Source organism: Bos grunniens, chromosome 8 (assembly GCF_055505025.1).
Source record: "Bos grunniens cultivar Pamir isolate PY7600 chromosome 8, Bosgru_T2T1.0, whole genome shotgun sequence".
Lineage (NCBI taxonomy): Eukaryota > Metazoa > Chordata > Mammalia > Artiodactyla > Bovidae > Bos > Bos grunniens.
Genome location: NC_141172.1, coordinates 112095608 through 112114324, shown reverse-complemented (window position 1 = coordinate 112114324; position 18717 = coordinate 112095608). Strand labels below are relative to the sequence as shown.

The 18717-nt window shown below is 47.6% G+C and overlaps 1 long non-coding RNA gene across 1 annotated transcript; it reads right to left on the bottom strand.

The window, feature by feature from the left end:
• Window positions 1-2784: 2784 nt before the first annotated feature.
• LOC147367936 (uncharacterized) lies at window positions 2785-15107 on the bottom strand. Its single transcript, XR_015169356.1, has 3 exons — window positions 14700-15107; window positions 3707-3871; window positions 2785-3181 (listed from the first exon to the last, which is right to left on the bottom strand). It is a non-coding gene; the product is annotated as an uncharacterized LOC147367936 (long non-coding RNA).
• Between the last annotated feature and the right edge of the window lie 3610 nt (window positions 15108-18717).

The window sequence follows — 18717 nt, the reverse complement described above, 5'->3', positions numbered from 1 at the left end:
ACTTTTGTACCATATATACTGTACATTATATAATTTTTCTGTATCTTATAGTCCTTGTTAGCACTCACTAGGGGCCAGACACTAATGTATGTGTGTGCCTGTGTGTGTAAATACCTGCAAATTGCCTCTGTGCTCAGTACGTGCAGGTCCATGCAAAAAACAAACCAGGTGAGTGAATTTGGCGAGTTCTGTGGATTTCCAGAGTCTGTCCCGTTTCCAGGAGGAGAGACACCTTCAGCAGGCAGTGAGCACCCTTGGGCAGAGGCCCTGAGGTGGAGGTGCTGCAGGAGGAGTGCCGGCAGGCGTCTCCCAGCAACAGCAAGGGCCTTCCGAGCGGCCCCTGTGACCCCCAACACTGTCCTCACGGGGGCATGGGGACTGTGACCTGTGCAGCAGCTCACTGCCCTCAGTTGGCTTCTTCAAAAGCCTCGGGCTGCCATGTGGGCCACCGGACCCCAGTACCTGCGGTGAGGGATGGTCGTCTCCATCTGTGTGTCTGCGCACACCACCGCTCTGCCCCCTAAACTCACCATCACCACCAGGCCTGTGTGCATCTCCAAGCAAGATAAATGTGTGCATGTGAACTATTCTTAAAATCAATCCATTTTGAATTTTATTATTCCACACAATAATATGAAGCCCAAGCTGAAATCAAGATTGCCGGAAGAAATGTCAATAACCTCAGACATGCAGATGACAACACCCTTATGGAAGAAAGTGAAGAGGAACTAAAGAGTTTCTTGATGAAAGTGAAAGAGGAGAGTGAAAAAGCTGGCTTAAAACTCAACATTCAGAAAATGAAGATCATGGTACCTGTTCTCATCACTTCATGGCAAATAGATGGGGAAACAATGGAAACGGTGACAGACTTTATTTTCCTGGGCTCCAACATCACTGCAGATGGTGGAAATTAAAAGGCACTTTGAAATTAAAAGACACAGCCATGAAATTAAAAAACACTTTCTTCTTGGAAGAAAAGCTATGATCAACCTTGATAGCATATTAAAAAGCAGAGACTTTACTTTGCTGACAAAGTCTGTCTAGTCAAAGCTATGATTTTTCCAGTAATCATGTGAATTGACCATAAAGATGTGAATTGACCATAAAGAAAGCTGAGCACTGAAGAACAGATGCTTTTGAACTGTGGTGTTGGAGAAGACTCTTGAGAGTCCCTTGGACTGCAAGAAGATCAAACCAGTCAATTCTAAAGGAAATCAATCCTGAATGTTCATTGCAAGGACAGATGCGAAAGCTGAAACTCCAATACTTTGGCCACCTGATGCAAAGAACTGACTCATTTGAAAAGACCCTGATGCTGGGAAAGATTGAAGGCAGGAGGAGAAGGGGACGACAGAGGATGAGATGGTTGGATGGCATCACTGACACAATGGACGTGGGTTTGGGTGGACTCCAGGCGTTGGTGATGGACAGAGAGGCCTGGTGTGCTGCAGTCCATGGAGTCGCAGAGTTGAACATGACTGAGAGACTGAACTGATTCCACACAAAAATATATTTATTTTATAGTATAGTCATAGTAAAGTTAACTCAAAATAAAGTTTATTAAGACTGAAGGGTATTGGGTGAAGACCAGTGTCCACGTGTCAGGCACATCCCTGTGAACGACCAGAGAACCACCTGTTCTTGAGAACTGTGCCTCCTCAATGCTGGTTTTACTCTGGTTTAAACCACTTCACTCAGACATGGCATTTACTATCATTATCAATTAAGTTTTCACTAAGTGTTTAGATATAGGAACAGTACAGATGTGGTTGACACAGATGTTTTCTTTCCTTGAACCAATTTTTGTTTGTGTGACCTGGAGCAAAGGACTCGAGAAGGACTTTAATAAAATATTAAAGGAGGAACAGAATTTTAATATCATCTAAATAAAATTTTAATTTTGCAGGTAAGAAAACTGGAGCTCAGGAGGAAATGTGGCCTCCGAGGAAATAGTCATAAATCATTTCAGCTCCTAAGAAAGCCCGCAGCCTTGTAGGACAGCACCGTGAAACTGTCTCTAAACTCCCAGAATCACGCTGTGAGGCTGTGAGGACTTTGAAGCCTGCAACAGCGTCTTCTAATGTCTGAATAACTCCTCTTGGGCAGAGTTGTCCCCTCGCCCGCTGCTCCTGCTCCTGTGGAATGCAGACACTGTAACTCTCAGAAGACTTCCTTTTCCTGCTCTTGAGAGGATAAATAATGTAATTTTTTTGGCTTTCGGCCCAAAAATAAGTGGAAGCAAACTGTGCTGGCAGGTGACTGTCTTGCTCCATGCTCGTCACCACTTTGTCAGATTAGGGAACTTCCACCTCTGACCAGGAAGCCGTGGCCCCTGGGAACAGGGCAACTCAGCAAGAAGCCGCAAACGCCAGACACACACTCCAGGCAAGATTTCTCTGGTGACCATCATGTCTTGAAATCAACCCACTTGTATTAATTACACCTTGCTGACCCTCTAGTATGGTTTATATCATGCTCAGAAATAGACTATTAATGATTATTAAGTAAATATTATTACACTTTCCTAGTAAGCATGGAGTGTGTAAACACTATGATTGCGAGTGTTTAGGTTTATTAACTGAACTTCCCTGGTGGCTCAGATGGTAAAGCGTCTGCCTACAATGTGGGAGACCTGGGTTTGATCCCTGGGTCGGGAAGATCCCCTGGAGGAGGACATGGCAACCCACTCCAGTATTCTTGCCTGGAGAATCCCATGGACGGAGGAACCTGGTAGGCTACAGTCCATGGGATCGCAAAGAGTCGGACACAACTGAGCAACTCCACTTTCTTTCTTTCAGGTTTATTAACTAACACAGCAGAGGTTTGATTCTGAGTTTTGAATTCTTGATGGAAAAAACCTTGTCACACTGACTACTTCCCAGGAGGCCTGAGAGCACATCTGGATGGGGGTCCCTGCGGTGGGGGCAGCGGGGGCTTCGGGGAGGAAGCAGGTGGCCCTCATGCCACCGGCCCGTGCGAGGCTCTGCTGTTTATGTTTCAGCCGTCAGTCCCGAAGTCTCAGCTGATCCGCAGAGCTGAGCCTGATGTTTCCTGGCAATGAAGGTCTGGGAGGTCTGCAAGCTGTTTTGTAATAAGCGGTTCCAGAGAAGATGACCGTGTCCCAGCAGCAATAATCGTGAGGGTCAAACATTCAGAACATCCCGAATCGCAACCCCTGCTCCTGGGTTTTGGTGAAAAACAAACAAAGCAGACATGAATCCCAAAAGGCGAGAGAACGTGTGATGGGAACAGATAATTCCTGAATCTTCATGGCCTGCTTTATTACTTACTGGTGCTTTCTTATGAGGCATTAAAAATAAATAAATACAAGCTTTTTAAGGCCTTTTGTTAGTGGGACACAATGCAATAAAATTCATGAGCCTAAACTGTTTTTATGTGTGCAGCTGTGAATAATCCAACTGTTCACTGAGAATTATCCAAATGGGTCTTCGAGGTATTTCTTTATAGCAGAAAAATCCAGAGCAATGGGATAATTTAACTACATGTTTTGTTTTGAAACAACTTGAAAGTTTTTTGTTACCCACCATATAAATGCTGAGCATAGATTACTTTTGCGAATACTGATACAGAGAGTTTACTTAACAATCATAAATACAGAGAAGATTAATATCTATAATATATAAAGTGAAAGTGAAGTTGCTCAGTCATGTCCGATTCTTTGAGACCCCCATGGACTCTAGCCTACCAGGTTCCTCCATCCTAGGGATTTTCCAGGCAAGAATACTGGAGTGTGTTGCCATTCCCTTCTCCAGGAGATCTTCCCGACCCAGGGATTGAACCCGGGTCTCCTGCATTGTAAGCAGACGCTTTACCGTCTGAGCCACCAGGAAGTCCATATATATAAAGATGTCTACAAATAAAAAAGAGGAAGATCATGAGTAATCAAGGCAATGGTTAGCAAACGCAACAGGGTTTTGGCTGAACTCACAACCAGTGGGTTGGAGGGAAAAGCCCCACCCACTGGCTGAAAGGTGTTTCCCTCTGAGTTCTGAGCAGACCCCTGGGGTGGTGTCTGCAGGGGATGCTGGCGTCTGGGCAGGTTTGGGGATGGCTGACATATACTAGACATAGCTGAGGAGTAGTCATCTTGAAAATATCAGTAAAATGGATAAATTTATGAACAAACACAACTAGCCAAAGTTCATTTAACATTTTTAGTTAGTCGCTCAGGCATGCCTGACTCTTTGCAGCCCTATGGACTGTAGCCTGTAAGGCTCCTCTGTCCCTGGAATTCTCAGGCAAGAATACTGGAGTGGACTGCCATCCCACTCTCCAGGGGATCTTCCTGACCCAGGGATCAAAACTGAATCTCTTGCATTGCAGGCAGATTCTTCATCAACTGAGCCACTAGAGAAGCTCATTTTTAAAGACAATATAAATATCTAATGCAGAAAATTTTAAAGTAATGAATAATCGTCAATGGTTCAGGAGTTAGAAAGTTATGCTCATAAGTTCTTTCAAGATTTCAAGACTTAACCCTGGGAAAGTGAAGTCGCTCAGTCGTGTCCGACTCTTTGTGACCCCATGGACTGTAGCCTATCAGGCTCCTCCGTCCATGGGATTTTCCAGGCAAGAGTGCTGCAGTGGATTGCCATTTCCTTCTCCAGGGGATCTTCCTGACCCAGGAATCGAATCTGGGTCTCCCGCATTGCAGGCAGATGCTTTACCGTCTGAGCCACCAGGGGAAACCCACAAAAAAGTTCCGGATCCTGCTCCAGGACTGACTCACCCACGCCCCCGCCTTGCCCTGTGAAGTCAGCACAGGACTGACCATGACCATCAGGAGGTGTGTCAGAAGGACAAACCCACCACAGGACGTCTTTGGAAAATCCAGAGCAGAGCCCTCTTCTCTACAAGGAGGCTCAGTACTAGGAAGCCAACATGGTGCTATGGGACCACATTCAGGATAGTGAGATTTATCTGATCGTCTCAAGGGTTCCAAATAGAATCACACCGTACACCCATTCCTGACAGAAAGCCGTCTAAAATCCACCGTGGGAATCACACTCAGAGGAAATCCCATCAATAACTGCAAACAACCACAATTGCCTCTGGAAGCTTTGATCGCTTCTATATCACTGTCTTTCAAACTCCTTCATGTAGGAGACGTTCAATAAATACACTAAATAAAGGACCCATTGAGAAGACAAAAGATGGTGTTGTGTTGACTTGAGTCGCTGTGTGACAAAGTGCCTCAGCCCTGTGCCGTGCGCCTCATGCGTGAAGGAATTCGGGCCTGATTGACCTTGGCAGCCTATGGCTGCTCCTTGTTGAAATTATGACAAAACCCCTCACACAGGTTTGTCTGACCCCAGACTGTGGCTTCTGCACTGGAAGGCCGAGCAAACTGAAGGGGAGGAGGCAGAAGGGCCCGGGGTGTCTGGAGGGCTCCAGCCAGGTTGCAGCCAGGAGTGTCAGAAAGTCCCTGCAGGTGTGATGAGGCTGGACCATCGCCAGCACCAGAGGGTCTTCTGAGAGCCGACGCCAAAGCGGGCCTGTCAGGTGAGCTCCAAGGGGATTAGAGACGGCAGGAACCAGGCGGGTTCACCAGAGTTCATGCTTCCATGGGGAGATGGAGCCAGGGTATCCCACCCTCGCATGGGACACGGTCACTGCAGGCCTCCTGGGACTGTCACCCGACCAGGCAGTGGGGTTACCCAAGCCAGCAGGAATAAAAAAGTAGACGCCTCAAAAGAATTTTGAAATCAAGTGCAGTTATAGGGCATTTCATTTGAATTAGCTGACTGTAAAATGTTGAGACTATAAATACATTTTAAAATCTTTACTTCATGTGCAAATTTTAAAATAATTCTAATCTCCCAAGGTTACAAAGCCATGTGATTTTCAAAGTTGTTGGAATTTGTATATTGAGAATATTTTCAGAAAAAATATATACCTAGAGTCACTTTTTTAGTTATTACAAGTTCAACCACAGTAAAAGATTATAATTTTATAGGCCAGTGTTCCCAGCAGGATGCTCAGGAAGGTGTGAGAAACGAAGCAGAAAAGTGAGTTTCTTTTTATGAAATGTTTACCCATTATCTCGTGCCTTAAATAAAGTAAAAACACTATAAACTTCAATTACAAAGTATTGATGCTTTAGTTCGTAACTAGCTTTAAAATTCTAGGAACCAGGTTATATATTGTATCTTTCATCTATTAAATCTATATTTTATATATATAAATGTATACAGATCATTTTTCAGTGTAGCTATAATTCTGCATCTCTGGTCCCCTTAACAATAAACTTCCCTAAGAAAACTTGCTTACCTCCTGCTTATGCTTTTAAAATGTCTTTATGGACTATTTATGACTTGGAGAATTAGCATAAAATAATATTGTAATGGCTTTGCACCGATAGCATCTTATTTCTTTGACCAAGAGCAGATGATTTTTCAACACATCCCTCATCTATTAACAAATTGTTTTCCATAATAACCAGCAGACAAAATAAATAATAATAGGAAAGAAATGCAGCATTTTCTTTCCTATTTTTAAGTTGATGGCCTCAGTTTTTAAAATGACTGACCTCAGGTTGATGTTTGCCTCTTCTCGTGTGTGTGTGTCACACACACAAACCCCTAATAAAACAGGGATTGGCTGCTTGCGACAGGGAGACGAGCGGTTTTCTGGTTCAGTAGCTCTTGTGAGATGCTTCCATGCTAATACATGCGGTGGTAGGAATTTACTTAACTGCTGTAAGCAAACCCAGGAAGGCTTGTTCCCCTACTACGTGCCTGAGGGAATTCTGTGATAAGGAAAACAGGCAGAGTTCTTACTCCTGGAACTCAGTCTCCTAGGAGGAAAACCCATCAGCAACTAAATACAACCTGATTGTGACTATGCACAATCATCTTTACACTAATAATTAAACAGTATTTATCCTCAAACCATACTGGAAACTTTTACTAGAAATAAATATCTGATTATTAGAAATATAAGTAATATGGTATTATGGTCATCAAATAAAATTCAGCAAAATGACTTCATATTTAGAGCTGTAACTCTCAGGTTTGGAAGTGGCAAAAAAAATAGTTCGTCTACAAGAGATGTTTTAGAATAGCACTCCATTAAAACTAAGGTATGACTAGAGAATAAACACAAATAAACCCAGAACAAATCATAAAAACTTGATGCTGCTAAGTCGCTTCAGTTGTGTCCGACTCTGCGACCCCATAGACGGCAGCCCACCAGGCCCCGCCATCCCTGGGATTCTCCAGGCAAGAACACTGGGGTGGGTTGCCATTTCCTCCTCCAATGCATAAAAGTGAAAAGTGAAAGTGAAGTCACTCAGTCGTGTCCGACTCTTAGTGACCCCATGGACTGCAGCCCACCAGGCTCCTCCGTCCATGGGATTTTCCAGGCAAGAGTACAGAGTTTGTATTGCTTAAAAGAAAACAAAGGAAAAATGATTGTTTACATATACACATTGGAGAGATAACTCAGCTTCTGTAGTCCATGATGTTTATGTTAAGGGTTTTTCGTTTTTTTTTTTTTCCCCAATAACAGTGAAGAGCATCTTTACTGGGTAGAGGTGTAATCTGTGAAGAAGGCAGGCTCACAGGTTTCGAGGTCAAGCAGGCATCACTTGAGCATTCACAGTCTCTTTCCCTGTGCGCAGGCAAACCTGCTGACCCATCGTTTAAAAGTTCGGGTGCCATCAGTAGGTCCAGGATTGCTAAAACTGATTTTAAAAAATTCCCTGCTATTTACTCCAAGTGGGGACCTACATTTTAAGGTGCTAGATTTTCTCATTTCAAACACTATAAGATTAGAAATATTGGTTTGGTTTGCTTGGATTTTAAGAAAATTGAAAGCACAGAAAATATCTTCATAACTGTAGAGTGGGGAGGGGGTTGTGGCAGAGAAGAAAAGGAAATCCATTTATTTAAGAGGAAAATGCATAAAACAAATACTTTTGTTAGGGACAGAATTTTAAATTATGATAATTTGGTATCTTGAAATCTTGAAGGATCCAATTAGGATAACTTAGTTTCTTTAAGAACAAATACTACCTAACTGATAATAAAATATTACGGCTCTCTGCAAAGGATATAATGCAATATATTTTTCCATTCTCCTGTAACGGTCCCTGACATTTCCAGTGTTTCTCTTTTACAAATAACCTGGCCATGAAGATGATTCTACGTCCCTTGGGATTTGTGTGATAAATTCCTCAAGGTGCAGCCGTGGGGGATGGGCAGGTGCTCACCGTGTTCACTAGTTTTAAGCGGCTGTCTCAGGTGCTGGGTGGAAGCTTCCCTGGAGGCTCAGTGATAAAGTCTGCCTGCAAAGCAGGAGACTCGGGTTCAATCCTGGGTTGGAAGATCCCCTGGAGGAAGAAATGGCAACCCACTCTGGTATTCTTGCCTGGGAAATCCCATGAACAGAGGAGCCTGGTGGGCTACAGTCCACGGGGTTGCAAAGAGTCAGACACAATTTAGTGACTAAACTATAAAAACAGGTGTTAGGGAGGTTTACCCTCAACGCAACACTTCATGATCTCATGTGATTTTAGACGCTGACCAGAATGTGGTATTTCCGGACTGTGTATTTTTTAACCACTTGGTGAACGTAAGTGGTATCACAGAGTTTTATTCTGCACCATCCTGATTACTGGTGAGGTTATCTTTATTTCAGTATACTTATCATTATACTCATTGGAAGGACTGATGTTGAAGCTGAAGCTCCAGTATTTTGGTCACCTAATGTGAATAGCTGACCCACTGGAAAAATCCCTGCTGCTGGGAAAGACTGAGGGCAGAAGAGGGTGTCAGAGGATGAGATGGCTGGATGGTATCACCAATGCAATGGACATGAACCTGGGCAAAACTCAGGAGATGGTGAGGGACAGGGAGGCCTGGCACGCTGCAGCCCATGGGGTCGCAAAGACTTGGATACAGCTGGGCAACTGAACAACAGCAAAACCATTCTAACTATCGTAGCACCTTGATACTTAGTAGGAAATGTCACCACTCCACTTTTTAATTTTGTTTATAAGTTTTTAGGTGCCATTTTCAAGGTCCATGTAAAAACCTGTTGGAATTTTTATTAGAACCAGAGAGAATTTGTAATTCATTTGGAAGCAGAAGGCATCTTGTTGCTAACAGGTGTTCCTATCCATGAATGTTATATATGAATCCCTGATTGTTCTATAATTTCATTCAATAAAAAGTGGTAGTTTTCTTTATTATAATCTCTTGGTTTTACTGAGTAAACAAACATATCATCTTCAAAGAGTAATAGGATTTTTTAAAATCTTTACAGCTTTTATTTGTCTTCTTGGACTTTTATCTAAAAATAGTACAAAGTAGACATTACTTTGCCAACAAAGGTCCATATAGTCAAAGCTATGGTTTTCCCAGTAGTCATGTATGGATGTGAGAGTTGGACCACAAAGAAAGCTGAGCATCGAAGAAGTGATGCTTTGAATTGTGGTGTTGGAGAAGACTCTTGAAAGTCCCTTGGACTGCAAAGAGATCAAACTAGTCAATCCTAAAGGAAATCAGTCCTGAATATTTATTGGAAGGACTGATGCCAAAGCTGAAGCTCCAATACTTCGGCCACCTGATGTAAAGAACTGACTCCTTAGAAAAGACCCTGATGCTGGGAAAGACTGAAGGCGAGAGGAGAAGGGGGCGACAGAGGATGAGATGGTTGGATGGCATCACTGACTCAATAGACGTGAGTTTGAGCAAGCCCAGGAGTTGGTGATGGACAGGGAGGCCTGGCGTGCTGCAGTCCATGGTCACAAAGAGTTGGACACGACTGAGTGAACTGAACTGATATGTATAATTCTACATTTCTTCATTTTCCATTTCAAATGCGAAAAAGTTCAAAAGTGAATCCCAAGAAGACCTTCTACCAGCTTCCCTTCGTGTGAGGCTCCGGCACCTGTTCCCAGACACAGATGGATGCTTGCGTGCCTTTGACTGTCGAGCGCCTGCAGTTCCTTCCAGGAGGGAGTGAGGCCCAGTGAGATGGAGGGAGGCAGCGGAGAGCAAGGGAGGCGAACATCCCCAGGAGCCAAGGGCACGCTTCCCGTGCAACCGATGCCCAGTCCCCGCAGTCGGGTTTCGACCTCAGTGATTTCCTGACAAAACTGTCTCCCCCACTACAGTTCACACTGATATCCTCACTATCTTTTACTCTGTTTTTGTCGTTGCTGTTCAGTGGCTAACTTTAATTCCATTCTGTTTTGGTTGCCTGACCTCAGGATTGTATTGTGTCCCTGTTCCAAGTCTTGAGTCTTTCTATTTGTTTCTACTCACATTTTTAGAACCTGCTGAATTAAATGTCAAGCTAGTTGCCTTTGTCTCCCTCTCAGTGTTGTGTGAATGAGTCTGTTTTCTGGCAAATGCAGTGTGAGGTTTACGCAGGCCGTAATTAAGGAATAATGGTGCCCTGAACGCACACATCTGGGTCATAAGTCGTCCCACCCTCCCGCTTCCTGCACCCCTTCCTGAAGGGTCCAGGTCTCCTCTGATATATGAGGTGGTACTGAACATTTATTACAACAAGAGCAAAATACATACCAAACACCTCACTATAGTAACTGCAGAGGATTGAGATTACCTGTTTAGATGAAATACCATGAAACATTACATTTAAAACCAATTATATTTGTATTACTAAGACTTCAAATCTGCTACCTTAAACGTCTGTCATTGACACAGTCAATGTGCTATTGTAAGTAAACTGAATTTTAAAGAATCACAACCTTACATTTATGTATTATTTCACAATGACTAAAATCCCTGTTACTTTATGAAATTTGTTTTAATTATTTTATGAATATAAAGAGCTTCATAATCCTAAATTCCATGCTTAGCTTACTATTTAAAATGACAGTTTTAGCTGTAGATGAATGTAGTTTTGCTTCACAAAATTAAAGATCTTAGAAATATTTCCTCATATCTACCACTTGGCCTTTTCCTACTACATGTATGATATTTGTGTGTTTCATGTAATATGTACACATGTATTTAAAATAAAGCCAAAGAAATCACACTTTTCTTAGCAGCTGTTACTAGTTTTCAAACCTCTCAGCTCCGTGGGGTGTTTTCCACAATTAATGCTACAATTGGGATTAAGGCAAGGATTTTCCCTACTGATGGATGAATGATCTTATTGGAATGAAGAGTCTGAGAGAAGAAAGTCAGACGAAACATGTCTGATGGTCTTTCCAGCAAAGCCTGAGTCCTTTATCCTGGAGGCCAAGATGAGGTGCTGGCCCCGCACGCCCCGGGTTTCCATGTGCCCGCAGGACGCAGCCATTCCCGCAGGAGTGAAAGCCAGGCCGATGTGGGGGCTTTGGAAGCGGGTGGTGGGGATGCAGGCCACCCGGGGCCTGATCAGGCGCCTGGCTGGGTTGGGACTCTAGGAGCTTCCAGGCGCCCAGGAGTGGCAAGAACTGCTGGTCGTAGGACCCCACAGGGTCAGGCATCCACACTCAGGGCCTCGTTCCCACCCCGATCTCTCAGGAAGTACCTTCACTACCGGGGCTCTCCCCTCAGAGAAGATGGGGACTCGTGACGCTCAGGTCACTGCAGGTCTCTCCTAGGGGCTGGCTGTCAAGGGGCGGGAGGAAGCACCAGGTTTCAGGGAAATGAAACAGCTCTGCCCATTGACCCTTCATCCCCGGGTGGTGAGCCCACCTCCTCCCTGGGGGCTCTTATGTTCTGGAGGGAGAGGAGCCGCTCTCTCTACATGAGGCCTGTGGCGTCATCACTCTGAGAAGAGTTGGGGAGAAGGGAACTCAACTGAGCTGTGTGTTTTATCACTAAGGAGGCAGGATTAGGCACAAGGCCCTTTCATCTGGAGGAGACTCTATGACCAAGGCTGAGGGTGAGAAAGACCAGGCAGCTCTCTCGGGACTTGTGCCAATGGGCTGAGGGAGGTGGGGGTTCCCAGACTCGAGGAGCCCTAGGAGGCTGAACAACTGATGACTGAAATAAAGAAGCAGAGTGTGTGGCGGTCACCAGACCTGGAGGTGGTGACAGAGCTGAAAAGTGTCCAGGGAATGCCTGGGGGAGGAACGCTTGCAGGAGAGAGTTTCACAGAGGAAACAAAGGAAGAAATCAGCAAACTTCAAACGTGGACCCAAGAGGAGAGAACCGTCTGCCAGAGCAGCAGTGTGAGAGAGAAAAGGAGTACAGACTGCGATAGAGACTGGATTAGAAAGCCCAGTAGAGACTGGAGTAGAGACAGAGTAGAGACCCCAGTAGAGACGGAGTAGAGACTGGAGTAGAGATGGAGTAGAGACTGGGGTAGTGATGGAGTAGAGACTGGAGTAGAGACAGATTAGAGACCCCAGTAGAGACAGAGAAGAGACCCCAGTAGAGACAGAGTAGAGACTAGGGTAGTGACGGAGTAGAGACTGGAGTAGAGACAGAGTAGAGACTGGGGTAGTGACGGGGTAGAGACTTGAGTAGAGACGGAGTAGAGACCCCAGTAGAGACGGAGTAGAGACTGGAGTAGAGACAGAGTAGAGACTGGAGTAGAGTCTGGGGTAGAGACCCCAGTAGAGATGGAGTAGAGACTGGGGTAGAGACTGGGGTAGAGACTAGAGTAAGAGTAGAGATGGCATAGAGACTGGAGTAGAGACAGGAATAGAGACTGGTGTAGTGACAGGGGTAGAGACTGGAGTAGAGACCCCAGTAGAGATGGAGTAGAGACTGGAGTAGAGACGGAGTAGAGACTGGAGTAGAGAAAGAGTAGAGACTAGAGTACAGACAGAGTAGAGACTGGGGTAGTGACAGGGGTAGAGACTGGAGTAGAGACGGAGTAGAGACTGGAGTAGAGTCTGGAGTAGAGAACCCAGTAGAGATGGAGTAGAGACTGGAGTAGAGACAGAGTAGAGACTGGAGTAGAGTCTGGGGTAGAGGCCCCAGTACAGACGGAGTAGAGACTGGGGTAGAGACTACAGTAAGAGTAGAGATGGCATAGAGACTGGAGTAGAGACTGGGGTAGTGACAGGGGTAGAGACTGGAGTAGACACGGAGTAGAGACTGGGGTAGTGACAGGGGTAGAGACTGGAGTAGAGATGGAGTAGAGACCCCAGTAGAGATGGAGTAGAGACTCCAGTAGAGACGGAGTAGAGACTGGGGTAGTGACAGGGGTAGAGACTGGAGTAGAGATGGAGTAGAGACCCCAGTAGAGACGGAGTAGAGACAGTAGTAGAGACTGGGGTAGTGACAGGGGTAGAGACTGGAGTAGAGATGGAATAGAGACTGGAGTAGAGACGGAGTAGAGACCCCAGTAGAGATGGAGTAGAGACTCCAGTAGAGACGGAGTAGAGACTGGGGTAGTGACAGGGGTAGAGACTGGAGTAGAGACGGAGTAGAGACCACAGTAGAGACGGAGTAGAGACTGGAGTAGAGACGGAGTAGAGACTGGAGTAGAGACAGAGTAGAGACAGAGTAGAGACTGGGGTAGAGACAGAGTAGAGACTGGAGTAGAGACAGAGTAGAGACGGGTAGTGACAGGGGTAGAGACTGGAGTAGAGACGGAGTAGAGACCCCAGTAGAGACGGAGTAGAGACTGGAGCAGAGTCTGGGGTAGAGACCCCAGTAGAGATGGACTAGAGACTGGAATAGAGACGGAGTAGAGACTGGAGTAGAGACAGAGTAGAGACTGGAGTAGAGACAGAGTAGAGACTGGGGTAGTGACAGGGGTAGAGACTGGAGTAGAGACGGAGTAGAGACAAGAGTAGAGACAGAGTAGAGACTGGAGTAGAGACGGAGTAGAGACTGGGGTAGTGACAGGGGTAGAGACTGGAGTAGAGATGGAGTAGAGACCCCAGTAGAGACGGAGTAGAGACTGGAGTAGAGTCTGGGGTAGAGACCCCAGTAGAGATGGAGTAGAGACTGGAATAGAGACTGGGGTAGAGACTACAGTAAGAGTAGAGATGGCATAGAGACTGGAGTAGAGACAGGAGTAGAGACTGGGGTAATGACAGGGGTAGAGACTGGAGTAGAGACAGGAGTAGAGACTGGCGTAGAGAGAGAGTAGAGACTGGGGTAGAGACTGGAGTAGAGACAGGAGTAGAGACTGGGGTAGTGACAGGGGTAAAGACTGGAGTAGAGATGGAGTAGAGACCCCAGTAGAGACAGAGTAGAGACTGGAGTACAGATGGAGTAGAGACTGGAGTAGAGACAGGGTAGAGATGGAGTAGAGACTGGGGTACAGACTGGAGTACAGACTGGGGTAGTGACAGGGGTAGAGACTGGGTAGAGGTGGAGTAGAGACTGGAGTAGAGATGGAGTAGAGACTGGAGTAGAGATGGAGTAGAGACTGGAGTAGAGATGGAGTAGAGTCTGGAGTAGAGACCGAGTAGAGACTGGAGTGGTCGGTGCTCCCTCTGGGTCCACCCGGCCTGACCACTGGGTCGGCTGAGGGGGGCTTCCCAGCGCACCCCCATCTGCCCCTGGCCGTCGGACTCCCACCCGCTTGCTCTCCAGCGGCCCCTCCACGCGTCTGTGTTGTCACGACTTCGTCCTCGTGGCTGCAACTTTCCTCCTTTCTGCTGGGACAGAAACCCGGGTCCCTTCATTCTAGAAGACCTTCCAAGAAAGATTCTGAAATCACGGAACGGAGGAGAAGGAGCGGAATGACCTGAATCACCAAATTTAAACTCAGGGATTTTAAAGCGAACTCGACCCTGAAGAAAGCCTCACCTCAAGGTGAACAGAGGAGACGGTCTCCGTGTGGAAGATGGAGACCGTGGCGCTCACCAGCAATGGCGGCTGAGACGGGCTTGGCTGCCTCAGGGACCTCCCCGATCTTTTCCGGGGAAGTGGGACGCTGCCCTGGGTTCTGCAACTTCACCCTCGCCCGTTAGGGTGGGGACGCCCGCCTGGAGCCTTGAGGCGCGGGGCTCATGGGGCCCGCCTTCCGGTCAGCCGCGGCTGGAAGGAGCGAGAGCCGGGCCCGGAATCCGCGGGCCCGCGGGGACCCGTCACGCGAGGCCTGCAGCGCCACCTGCTGGCCGCGCTCTGAACGACCGCCGCTCTGGCTTCCGGAGACGAGCCTGGCTCTGGGCCAAAGTCGCTCCGCAAAGCGCGAGCAGCCGGGCGGCCGCCGGGTCGGCAGGTCTTCCCTTCAGGTGAGTCTCAGAAGAGGCTCCGAGAGCGGCTTCGGCCCAGACCCTGCCTGAGCATCGCAGCCCTGCGGGGCCCTGGGAGAGCCAATCCCTCAAAACCCAGAACCGAGCCCTTGGTCCGCCTGGGCCCAATGGGTCTTGTAGCGCAGGCCTCCTGTGCTTGAGCTTGGGAAACGCAGAGGGAGCTCCAGCGAGGTGAGCCTGGAGCACGAACCCCGCGCAGAGCTGGGCGGCTCCGGCTGACCTCACGGCCGGGCCGGGCTGCGCCCTGACGGTACAGCCACGGAGAAGCCGCCATTCTGACTGCAGCTCAGGCTCAACTAGAGGTTACGCCTATGTGTGGTTGCTGTGAAAGCGAGCTTAAAAATGTCATTTAGAGAAACAGGAATCAGTATCTTTCAATACCCAGCAGAGCAGCCGTGCTTGGGGTCTGGGTTGACTGGGTTTCTTCCTGCCAGCCCTTGGGTTACCAGGTCTGGGCCCCAAGGTTGATAGTTGACATTCCCGTTGTTTCAAGTAAATTACCAGAAATGTGCTGATAGGAATCACGGTAGTTTCCGTGATAAAATTGTGAAACAGCTCAATGAACTGTTTTTTTACCCCACCAAACCTCTTTGCTTTAAATTTCTCCCACACCGACCTTTTTCTTCCCCAGAAACACAGCTGTCGTCTTTTTGTTCCTCTCACTGGACCACAGCCGTGTCCAGCAGCTCCCTGAGGGCAGGATTGCCTGCTCTGTCCACCCTCTGAGCCAGCGTCTGGTGCAGCACTGACCCGGTGACCACACCTTAGGGATTACTGGGTGCATGCATCAACAGCTAAATGAAATTAAACAGCTTGTTGTATTTTCCCCTCTGACACCAAATTCCAGGCAGTAGGGCTCTTCCTCACAGCAAGCAGATCAACATAATCTGACACTGGCTGCCTAGAGTAACCTGGGGCAAAGGGTTCGGGCCACAAGACGGCCCCTTCCTTAGCTGCCACTGGGCTTCCAGGTCATCTCCTGGGCTTCCCACTACCAGGCAGGGCTCCGGCTCTACTGGGGCCTTTGCCAGGCACCCGGGGGTGAAATTAGCACATCACAATGCCACACCAGGTCCCTACAGTGGTAAAGGTAACTGGGAAATCTTGACCATTATATGTGCGAATGAAAAATGCTGCTGCAGTGTCAGTACACAAAGGAGGCTGCAGCCATCGAGCCCTTAAAGCCCCCGAAGGTGAGGCCTAAGGAGACTCAGGGTGGAGAGGGGATGCCCCCATCAATCGTCAGTCACCCCGGGGGGCCCAGGATGGGCAGACACAGGCCACTGGGCCCTGGCAGCCGGGGTGCAGGTCAAAAGAAAGGTGTCAGTGAGCCCAGGCTTCGCACCTTCTCACACATAGAAAAGGGCCAAACTCCTTAACTAGACATGTCTCGCTTCCTTTTGTGAATAGTGATCTTTTGATGTTGCGACTAGCTGGTCTCTGTTGCAAAAACTCCTATAGATCCTGGCTCCCCCCTCACCTCTTCAGAGCCATCCCTCAGAAGCATCTGAGAGGCTGTGTCCAGGGCTCAAGTCCTCAGTTTTGTCCTCCGAATAAAGCATCATTCTCAGCTTTAAGGCTGTGCATTTTTTTCATTCGACATACATATGCACATATTTGTATAATAAACACACTCATTGGAAAAGACTCTGAGGCTGGGAAAGATTGCAGGCAAAAGGAGAAGGGGCAGCAGAGGACAAGATGGTTGGATGGCATCACCGACTCGATGAGCAAACTTCCAGAGATATTGTAAGACAGAGGAGCCTGGTGTGCTGCAGTCCATGGGGTCTCAGAGTCAGACACGACTCAGTGACTGAACGACAACAATGCATAACGTGCAGGTCTATAAGTTATAACTGATATTCTTTTCTAATATAGATTTCGCAATTAAAAAAAAGTAAAGAAAAAGAGGAACTCTGAGCGGAGCAGGGGCCCAGGCACTTCAGAGGCGCTGATGGTGAGGCTGCTCCTCCTCTGCCCGTCTGCCAGGTCCCCCCCCCCAGGTGGGGCTGCGTTCCCTGGTCAGCGGGCTCGAGACTGTGCAGGTCACACTTCCTGGCAACCCCTGCTCACATCGATGAGGTAATATTTTCTAAAGGACTCTGAAATGCATCTTTAATGAATTAAGTACAACACACCTGCAGATGATTGAAGTAACACATACCTTTAGGTGCAATCTCGAGCTCTCAGAAACCACACATTGTTATGGGAATCAATACCCTGGTTGTTTTGTATTCCCGAAATACGGGCTTTGTGCCAAGCACATCTGTCTTGGTAGAAACAAAATCATTTTCTCCAATTTTCATGCCATTGCCTTTGCTAAAATACCCTTTTGAATGTATAGTTCAGTGCAAACATCTTTTTTTCTGTAGACTTCATACTTCTATAGGACCATCCAGAAAACAAATTGGAAGAATTACTTTAATTCTTTGGTAAATATTTATTGGACACAACTCCAGATGCCATGGAAATGTATGTATATGCCACACATACATAATGACACAAGTCCTGGATCTTAACTAAAAGCGGTTTCTATTTGAGTTTTTGTATAATCTGATCCATTCCTTCATGGAAATTATTACCTGGTTAGATAATATACAAGCATTTAAAGAGATGATTAAAATCAAAATAACATGTGCAAGCGTTTGGTAAGTAATGCCAATGTGCTACACCCCAAATAAAATGTACGTGTTCCATGATGTTCCCTAATTTTTGCTGAAACATGATGGGTGGGTATCAGCCATCCCTTTTCCCAGCTGAAACTTAGGCCCAGACAAGTCACCTCTGAGAGATGGCCCAGCTTCAGGAGGAGCATCAGCAGTTGGGCGGGGTGGGGGGTGAAGGCAGAGGGGCAGGCGGGCGGCATTTAACCTAAGATTTAAAGACCCAGGATGTAGTGAGTGTGGAAGGGTTCTGTTGGGTCCTGTCAGGTCTGGCTTGGTGCTGCCTGGGTCAGCCCGAGGGACTCGGGCCCTGGCCTGGCCGCCTGCAGCGCCCCGGCCTGCATCCCTGCAGAGATCTCGGCATCTGTCCCAGGGGAGCCCAGCCTCGGGAAGCTGCAGCTGGAGCCCCCGGGCCCCACGGGCCTCCCTTCATGGACCAGCCTGTTGCCATGGGAGCAGGAGCAGTGATGACACGTCACAGCTTCCCGTTGACGGCGGGTGTTTCCTCCTCGGTCCCCTGTGGCTGCAGGGAGAGTCCGCGTCCACGGCCCTCACGTGGACAGGGAGGGGAGCGGGCCCTCTCCCTCTAGGTCGTGATCGTGAGACTGTCCAGGGGGCTGACCAGACACCCGACCCCCAAAGGCTGGACTGTGCACCGAGGGTGTCACCCTGCACCCGCCTCCCGCAGCCTGGAGGCACGGCATACACGGCGCCCCAGGTCCTGCGGGCGGCCATCGGGCAGTGAGCCCCGGGAGAGTCTTCCTCTCTGGGCACCATCCGCAGAGGCTGTAGGGAGGACAGCTTCCCAACACGGCTGCTTTCCCGTCTTCCCTGCTCTGAGCCCATTAGAGGTTCGCGTGATACCAAATCATGGGAAACACTAAGTGTTTGGACGATTTGTTTACG